General features: G+C 45.8%; 1 pseudogene; it reads left to right on the top strand.

Annotated features, from left to right (window-relative positions):
- Positions 1 to 812: 812 nt before the first annotated feature.
- LOC119366625 lies at positions 813 to 6,189 on the top strand (annotated as a pseudogene).
- The last annotated feature ends 1,691 nt before the right edge of the window (positions 6,190 to 7,880 follow it).

Below are 7,880 nucleotides of genomic sequence, written 5' to 3'. Positions count from 1 at the left end.
AAGTTCTATGACTCCTGGTGTATTTACCTCTTATGTCTTTGATGTATTTGTCCCCTTCGTATTTTGTGCTCAATTAATTTTTGATCATATAAGTTTTATGTTGCAAAACTTACATTGTTGGATTCATCTTTGAAACAAGATTTCCAATACTACTATTTTCGTGATATTTAACTTATTTTTTGTTAACGAAAGATTAAAGTTCGACCCAAAATACGAGTGGCTAATAAAGCCGAATGTAGTAGTACTAGATGAACCAAACCACTTGTCTTTAGGGCATCTCCAATGGTTGTAAGATAGTTGTTGATAGATTTTGCCACATAAGATTTTTGATGATGTGTCATACAATAAATGAGAAAAAAAAATGTTGTATGTACATGAACCAACACCCTTTGCACAAACTTCAATGTAGAATAAGAGAGCACCTTATTTATTATGTCACATTCTATTAGGCAAACTATATACAACCCATTGAAGTTGTTGTATGTTAAGGTGTTGGAGATGCCCTTATATGTGTTGTCGCCCACGTGTCAGCCAACGCTTCGCATCGCCAGTTCGCCACCACCATCTGGGGCCCTGAGGACGCACGCGCCCACATGTCAGTGAGCGGGACCAAAAACGGATAACTCCGTTCTCTCCGTCGGAAACAGAATCGCCGCCGTCAGTCCCTCTACAGCCAGGCCCCCTCTCTCCCGCTCCGAGCGCGGTCCCACGCGGGCGCCCCACATGTCAGTGACAGCGAAACAAGCCAGATGGCGCCTGCCAGCGTACTTGCACAGCACCGCCGCATCCGCACCGCACTGGCCTCTTCCCCTCCCACGCTTCCTTTTCCCGCTTTTCGCTTCCGCTCCTCCTCCTCGCCGCCCCCGCCTCCGTCCCGCCCGCTAGGGTTTCCGCCTCGGCCGCCGACGACGAAGGCCAGCGGGTGCACGCCGCCTCAGTGCCGGTGAGCTCTCTCGTATAACCCGTACCGCGTGCTGCTCGCTTGCTGGGGCTGGTCGTGTCCGTTTCCGCTTCGGGTGTACGGTGAACGTACGGCGCAGCGAGGGTTTTGTCCCGCGGTGGCGTGCTCCGATCATGTGCGACGGGGGTTCGGTGCCGGCGAGCGAGCTCTCTCGCCCGGCTCGAACCCCTTGTCCGCGCTGCTTTGCCGTACGGTTTTCTGCTCGCTGGCTGGAGGCAGGGGTTTTTGGGGTTTCTGCATTCGGTGCTGTAGAGAAGGTTTGGTTTCGCGGTGGTGCGGTCGGATCGTGTGCCCCGGGGTTGGGGGAGTTTCCGCGGATCGGTGTCGAACGATCTAGGGTTTCGTGCTCTGCTTGGGTGGCCGTAGCGTAGCCTGGGCCCGTTGTACTGGTTCGGCTTGCCCGTTGGGGTGAAATGGAGGTGCATTTGTGATCAAGGGACTCCTTTTGCCGCTCGCTTGGCATTGTTTTATTGGGCTTATGAGAGAGAGGCGAATTGGGCTGTCAATTTTGCAATAACAAAGCCATGGCTCAATGTTTGGTTTTGCTCAAACAAATAAAGCTGAATGTTCGGTGTGCTGTGCTTTGCTGGTTGGCTGGTTCGATCCATGAGTTCGTTCTTGGGGTTTGTAGGAATAGAGGAAATGGGGGTGTGAAGAGTTTAGCTCTGCGTAGGCTCAGATTGATAGCATGCGGTTTAGCTAGCCACGGATAGGCGAGTTACACATGTTCGAATTGCCCTGGATTGGCGGTTACAATTATTGCAATTGCTTGTGTAGTTGCATAGCTAACTAAATGGACTTGTTGCAAATACCACTATCTTGTTTCTGTCATCGCACTGTTTGGGGGGTTTTGGGATGGGATTTTGCCCTGTGTTTGTTTGGGGTATAGCCTTTCACTTGTTTCCCAATGGTTTTGAAATGATGCAGCATTAGCAGGTTTTGGAGCAAGTTCTGTTTTACTTTTAATGGATGGATCGGAATTTTTTACTGTGGTTGTTAGGGATAGGCAAATGGGTCTGTCAATTTTGCAATGACCAATTCATAGCTGAATGTTTGGTGTGCTTTGCTGGTTGGCTGGTTTGATGCATGTGTTTGTTACTTTGTTCCATGTTTTTGTGTAGTTACATGGCTAACTAAATGGGCTTGCTGCAAATACCATGATCTTGTATTTCTGCTATTGCGCTGTTTGGGGGTTGTGCCTATGCTTGTTCGGGTATAGCTTTTCACTTGTTTCCCAATGGTTTTGAAATGATGCAACATTAGCAGGTTTTGGAGTTAATGAACTAAGTTCTGTTTTACTTTTAACGGATGGATCAGAACTACTGTTCAAAGGTCAATTTTTATTACCAAGCGATGCTAATAGATGATTCGGAATGTTGGAACTGTTGGTTGCATGGGTTGCCTTGTATGTTCAGAAGCTAATTTCCTAATTATGGTGATGAACTGATCGTGAGATGTTTCAGTTGTAGATCGCACCAGTGCCCGTCTTTCAGAGTGACTGCATTCGATGGATCTTGAGGCAAACTCTGAGCTCATATTTGGAGAGGAATTCTGCTTTCCTGCTAACGCAACTTACTATCCGACTCCATATGGTCCAACTGGTAATAGTTGATGACTTCTTAATTAAGTGATTAGTCTTGCTGGTTGAGTTGCATAGTTAATTACTTAATGTATCACCTGACTTTATTCTCTTGGTTGCAGGAATTACTCTGCCTGCTGAGTTGTATGAGCACCAGGCAATTTGGAGATGTGGTGATCAAGATCTACATTACTTGGTTAGTACTGCAGAAGTGCAGAATGCTAGTTTCGTTCTTGATTCAATTGTTCTCCAATGTGTTTGATTAGGTATGTACTTGTCCCTCGACAGGGCCAATAGGCTGAAGGCACATCATACTCGTATTATGTTGTCCCTGACTATGGGATTGCACATTCTCCCCGTGGCCCTTACCCTTCAGAACATTGTACTATAGCTGATGGCAGGTTTGCTAGATCCCGAGAGTATCTTGCTAAGACTGCTGACATCGCATGCCACCAACCAGTTCCTATACCCCACTATGATGTTCTTCCACCTGCTGCACAGTGGGGCCCAGCTAGCACGTCGCAAACTCTTACGTTCAATGATAGTCTGTTCATCCCCACTGATCAAGGCCAAAGTTTCCCTGCTGTTCCAAAAAAGGGTATTACATGGAATCCGTCTCTACAATCAACTAGTGTTTCTTCAAAGAAATTCGAAAACCATGCTATGCTATCAACAGTACAACTGCATAGTACAGATTCATGGAAGCAAAATCTAGCAGCTGGAAGTCGAACTATGGTACCTGCTAAACTTCGCCGTGCTCTACAGGTATGCCAAATGCCCTCACACTTGTAATTGTTGAGTTATCCTTCTATTTATGTTAGTGTTAAACTTAAATAGCCAGGTCCTGTTAACGCCCTTATGCCTGTCATTCCATGTTGTAAGTACAACTGTACAAGCTAGTGGTTTTCTTTGGCCCTTCTATAGTAAACATTTATAAGAAGAGGTTACATAATATATTTGTAGTTGCAAGTCAAGTGTTGATAATTTTTACATTTATGACGGTAAATGCAGAAGAAATGCGCTTACTACCGGATGCATGTATTACTCATGCCCCGGTTGGACATTCTGATGCCATGACCATATCTTCCAAACCTCCGTTTCCATGTGCAAAAAAAAAGCCATCTTATAATTTTCCATGCTTTGATGACAAATCTCCTTATGGTTAGGCTTCACGGCACTCTCTACATGGGGGAGTTCCTCCTGTCAAGTCCTCGCCGCAGACTAATCCATCATACAACTATAATGCTTCACATGTTGGATCAGACCTCCGTAAGATGGCCATGGCTGAGAAATTCCAACCAAGCTCAAAGCCAAGAAGCCATGTAAATGGTTTAACTGGAAAGTTGAGTTCAGTGTGTTGGCCGAACTTAAGTAAAGAAAAACAGCCAAGAGGTTCGACGTCGTCAGCAATAGTTGCCACATCCTATACATCAAAGCTGCATATTGGCAATCCAGAGGGGAAAATCATCATTAAGACTGATCAATATAACAGAGACGATTTCGAGGTGGTGTATCCCAATGCAAAATTCTTTGTTATCAAGTCTTGGGGCGAGGCAAATGTTCACAAATCCATCAAATATGGTGTCTGGTCGAGTGGTCTTCAGGGAAACAAGAAGCTGGATAGTGCATTTAGAGATGCTCAAATGATAGCTGCAAGCAGTTCTACCTTGTGTCCAGTTTTTCTGTTCTTTTCGGTGAGTTTATGTTAATTTAAGGTGTATGGCCTGTTCTATTCTATTTCCTGTTTTTGATCTTGAATGCTGAACCTAAATCATTGTCCTAACAGGTCAATGAAAGTAACCATTTCTGTGGTGTTGCTGAGATGGTTGGTCCTGTTGATTTTCAAAAAGACATGGACTTTTGGAGCATGGATAGGTGGGTTGGAAGCTTTCCTGTGAGGTGGCACATTATAAAGAATATACCAAACGTCGCCTTGAAATGTATCTTGCTGCGGAACAATGAAGATAAGCCTGTCACCTCCAGCAAAAATACACAAGAGGCACGTTTCTGAGATATCTCACTAGTTTTCTTGCACAGAAAACAGCTGTAACTTAATAATGATTATTCACTCTGCATGTCTGTACATGTTTGTGTTGGTCTAATGTAGAGTTTGTTGTTTGCTTGCTACTCCCTCCGTACCAAAATAATTGAAGTTCTTGTCTTAAGTCAAGCTTTTTAAAGTTTTGACCAAGTTTAGAAAAATCTGCTAAGCTCTAGAATATCAAATGTATATATAATATGAAAATATATGTCATAATGAATCTAATGAAGCAACTTCGGTGTTGTAAATGTTGATATATTTTTACATAGACTTGATCAAACTTAATGAAGTTTGATTTGGGTCAAACTTGGAGCTTCAATTATTTCGGAACGGAGGGGGTATTTCGGTACTGGCCCTGCACGCTGCTTTCACAAACAAACAGAAAATGAAAGCATGATGCTGAATCAATATGACTGGGTAGCTTCGTTTCTTTGGATGATGTATTCATCAATGAGAATTCATGGATAGCTTTGTTTTAAGCTTGGGGCGTATCTTTTACTGCCATTTCCCTTGATCTCACTCTGCAACCTCCCACTGTTTTACTTGCAGGTACACTATGTTCCCGGAACTAGTATGCTCAGGATCTTCAAAGGTTCAAAAACAAATGGATGTCTGCTTGATTGCTTCACAATGTATGAGGCGGAAGAAGCAAGAGGCAGAAAATGCAGGATGTCCAAGCTTAGGCGTGATGCTCCACGTTTCATACGTGTCCCTAAGCTGTCTCTGCGCCATGCCTACGTTCCTCGGCAGCCCAAAGCTGACAGAATACTGATGGACAGAATTATCAGGGAGACGCACGATCTGGCAGGCAAGGGAATGCAGCAGAGCTCATGGGAAGAATCTGGGAACCTGGCTAGATATTCTGCCACGGCATCTGCACAGAAAGAAAACCGTAGCTATGGAAAACCGGCTCGTGAGGATGTGGTGAAAGCTGTAATATACCAGCAGCCCCTAGCTTCAAACATGCCGGCTGCTCCGGCTGGAGGACAACTAACCTGGGAGAAGGTTGAAGTCGGGCCAGTTGAAAAAGACCGCCCACAAATTGCTGCCAACATCTCATCAAAAGCACCTGAAGAGAATCCAACTGAAGTTAACAATGCCTTGGTGCACAGTGCATCATCATCAACTCCAGAGACGATTTATGAAGAAAAGAAGATCATTGGGGAACACTGTGCTCGAGCAGTCAGTCCTCCTATGAGTGAAGCCTGCTCAAGTTGCTTGATTGGTGATGTTCTGCGCATTGGTTCGATGCTGGTCCCGATGAAGATGCCCAACTAAAAGATTCGAAAACCTTCCTCCTGTCAGCCGGAGCCGTGGTCTTGCTCGTTGATAGGAGGGTTCTCTTTTGGGTTCTGACTTGCTTGGTAACCGTGGGAGTAAACGTTCTTCAGCTTAATATAAGTAGGGCAGCCTGGATTTTAGGCTCAGGGACAGAGGCTTTCATGCTTTTCAGGATCCTTTTTTGGGCCTACAGTCTACCGACTATCTGGAAAGGAAATATGCAAGTAGTGATGCGTTAAATTAAACCTCTTGGTAACGATGCACGAACTTTCTGTTGCTCTTTTGTTGTGTTAAATTAAATGGTATTACTATGCTGCTATTTATTTCTGTTGCTCATTGAGGTTTTCCCCAGTAAATTTATTTCAACTTTGTCCGACCCGTTTTTTCTACTCGATCCATCAAATATCTAGTATCCTTGAGTCCTGTTGGGTTGTGTGTGCATGCATCATGGAGCTAGCTGTCAGTGAGAACTTGGATTAGGTTGGTTGGTGGTGCATTTTGTACAATATTAAGCCTGCATGCTCTAGGAAGGTAGTGTCAACCACCTAACCTAAAGATGCAGCATTCTCTTTTCTTGTGCTGGTGACTATCATCGTCTTTGGTCGAACCACCGCTCATGAATGAGAAAACAATGCTAGCATCTGGCAGGTTTTCATTATCTATGCATCTCTGTGCTGTGCGTACGCATCTATCCAACCTTGTACTACAACTTAACCTGGGTTAAACAACCACACAAAAGCTGAAACCATCCATCAAGTGCCAACCACTCTTGTAGCACCAATTACCAAACCTGGTTCCCATTTGCAGGCACGAACAGAGCGTTCATTAGGTGCTAACGAACTGGACTGAGATAGATGGATCGATGATCCATCCGGCAATGCCGTTGGGACGTTGCTTTACAGGTTAATGAATTATCTGGTCAGGTTCTCTTTGTTTTGAGTCGTATTGTATCCGGGCGTGAAAGCGCTCAAGGCTGTCACGCTTTTCCTACTACTGATCTGCTTTGCTCACTGCCACCAACTGCTACCACCATCGCCATGATGCGGTAATATGTTACTGGTACTGGCTTTTCGGCAACCTCATCATGACCTTTTTTTTCCACGTAAATAATGTCAGCTGACGCCTGTGCATGGTTGAGGAGCTTTCAGTTGTTCATACGCCCCGTGCTGCACACACACACACACACACACACACACTCGAGAGAGAGAGAGAGAGAGAGAGAGAGAGGAAGCTGCGCACCACAGCACATGCCAACATTCTAGCTTTTCTGTCGAGGGTTGGCAACATACTTGTTCCTTTATCAGCACCGCAATCATTTCCTTTCTTTTTCCCGAGTTGCCAGATCCGATAATAAGCCGCCGACAAACGAGGCAGAAAATTTTGGCACACCAGGAAATCGTTAAACATGGCCTCCTTCCCAATTTTGCTCTTCAGATGGTGTGCCACGGGTAGCTCCCCTGCACTGCACTGCGCGGGCGTCGCGTGCGCTCAAGGTCATCGATCGACAATAGTCTCTCTCACCTCGTCCTCCACACCGGACGTACGGCCGGGCGCTTCCTCTGCCGCGGTTGCACGCTACCGACCTGCCGGTGCGCCGTCGCGGTCGCGGCCGCGGCTTCGCAAAGGGAGCCGACGGAGGAAGAAAGCCAACAACATCCCACCAAACACGAACGACCTCACTTGGCCTCCTTGACCACCACCGCCGATCCACCAGACACCGGCGTTCTTCCATACGTCAATGACAAGTGACGACAACGACTAAAGCGCGCCCTTTGTGTGCGTTCCACTTTCCGCTGAACCGACGATGCCACTCGCACTCGCTCGGCGGTGGTCACTGCAGTGCGCTCGTACAAAGAAAGGCAACGGACGCCTGTGGATCATAATTCTCCCGTCACCTCTTTCAACAGAAACGGTACCCCCGTCGACTCTGAATCACAATTCTCCCGTCACCTTTATATTTAGAAAAATACATGTACAACTATTCAACTCTAGTGAAAAAAAAGGATCACTGAGTCCAA

This window comes from Triticum dicoccoides, chromosome 1A, assembly GCF_002162155.2.
Source record: "Triticum dicoccoides isolate Atlit2015 ecotype Zavitan chromosome 1A, WEW_v2.0, whole genome shotgun sequence".
NCBI classification, from domain to species: domain Eukaryota; kingdom Viridiplantae; phylum Streptophyta; class Magnoliopsida; order Poales; family Poaceae; genus Triticum; species Triticum dicoccoides.
Note: the sequence above shows the minus strand (reverse complement) of the source record. Positions and strands in the feature narration are given on the sequence as shown.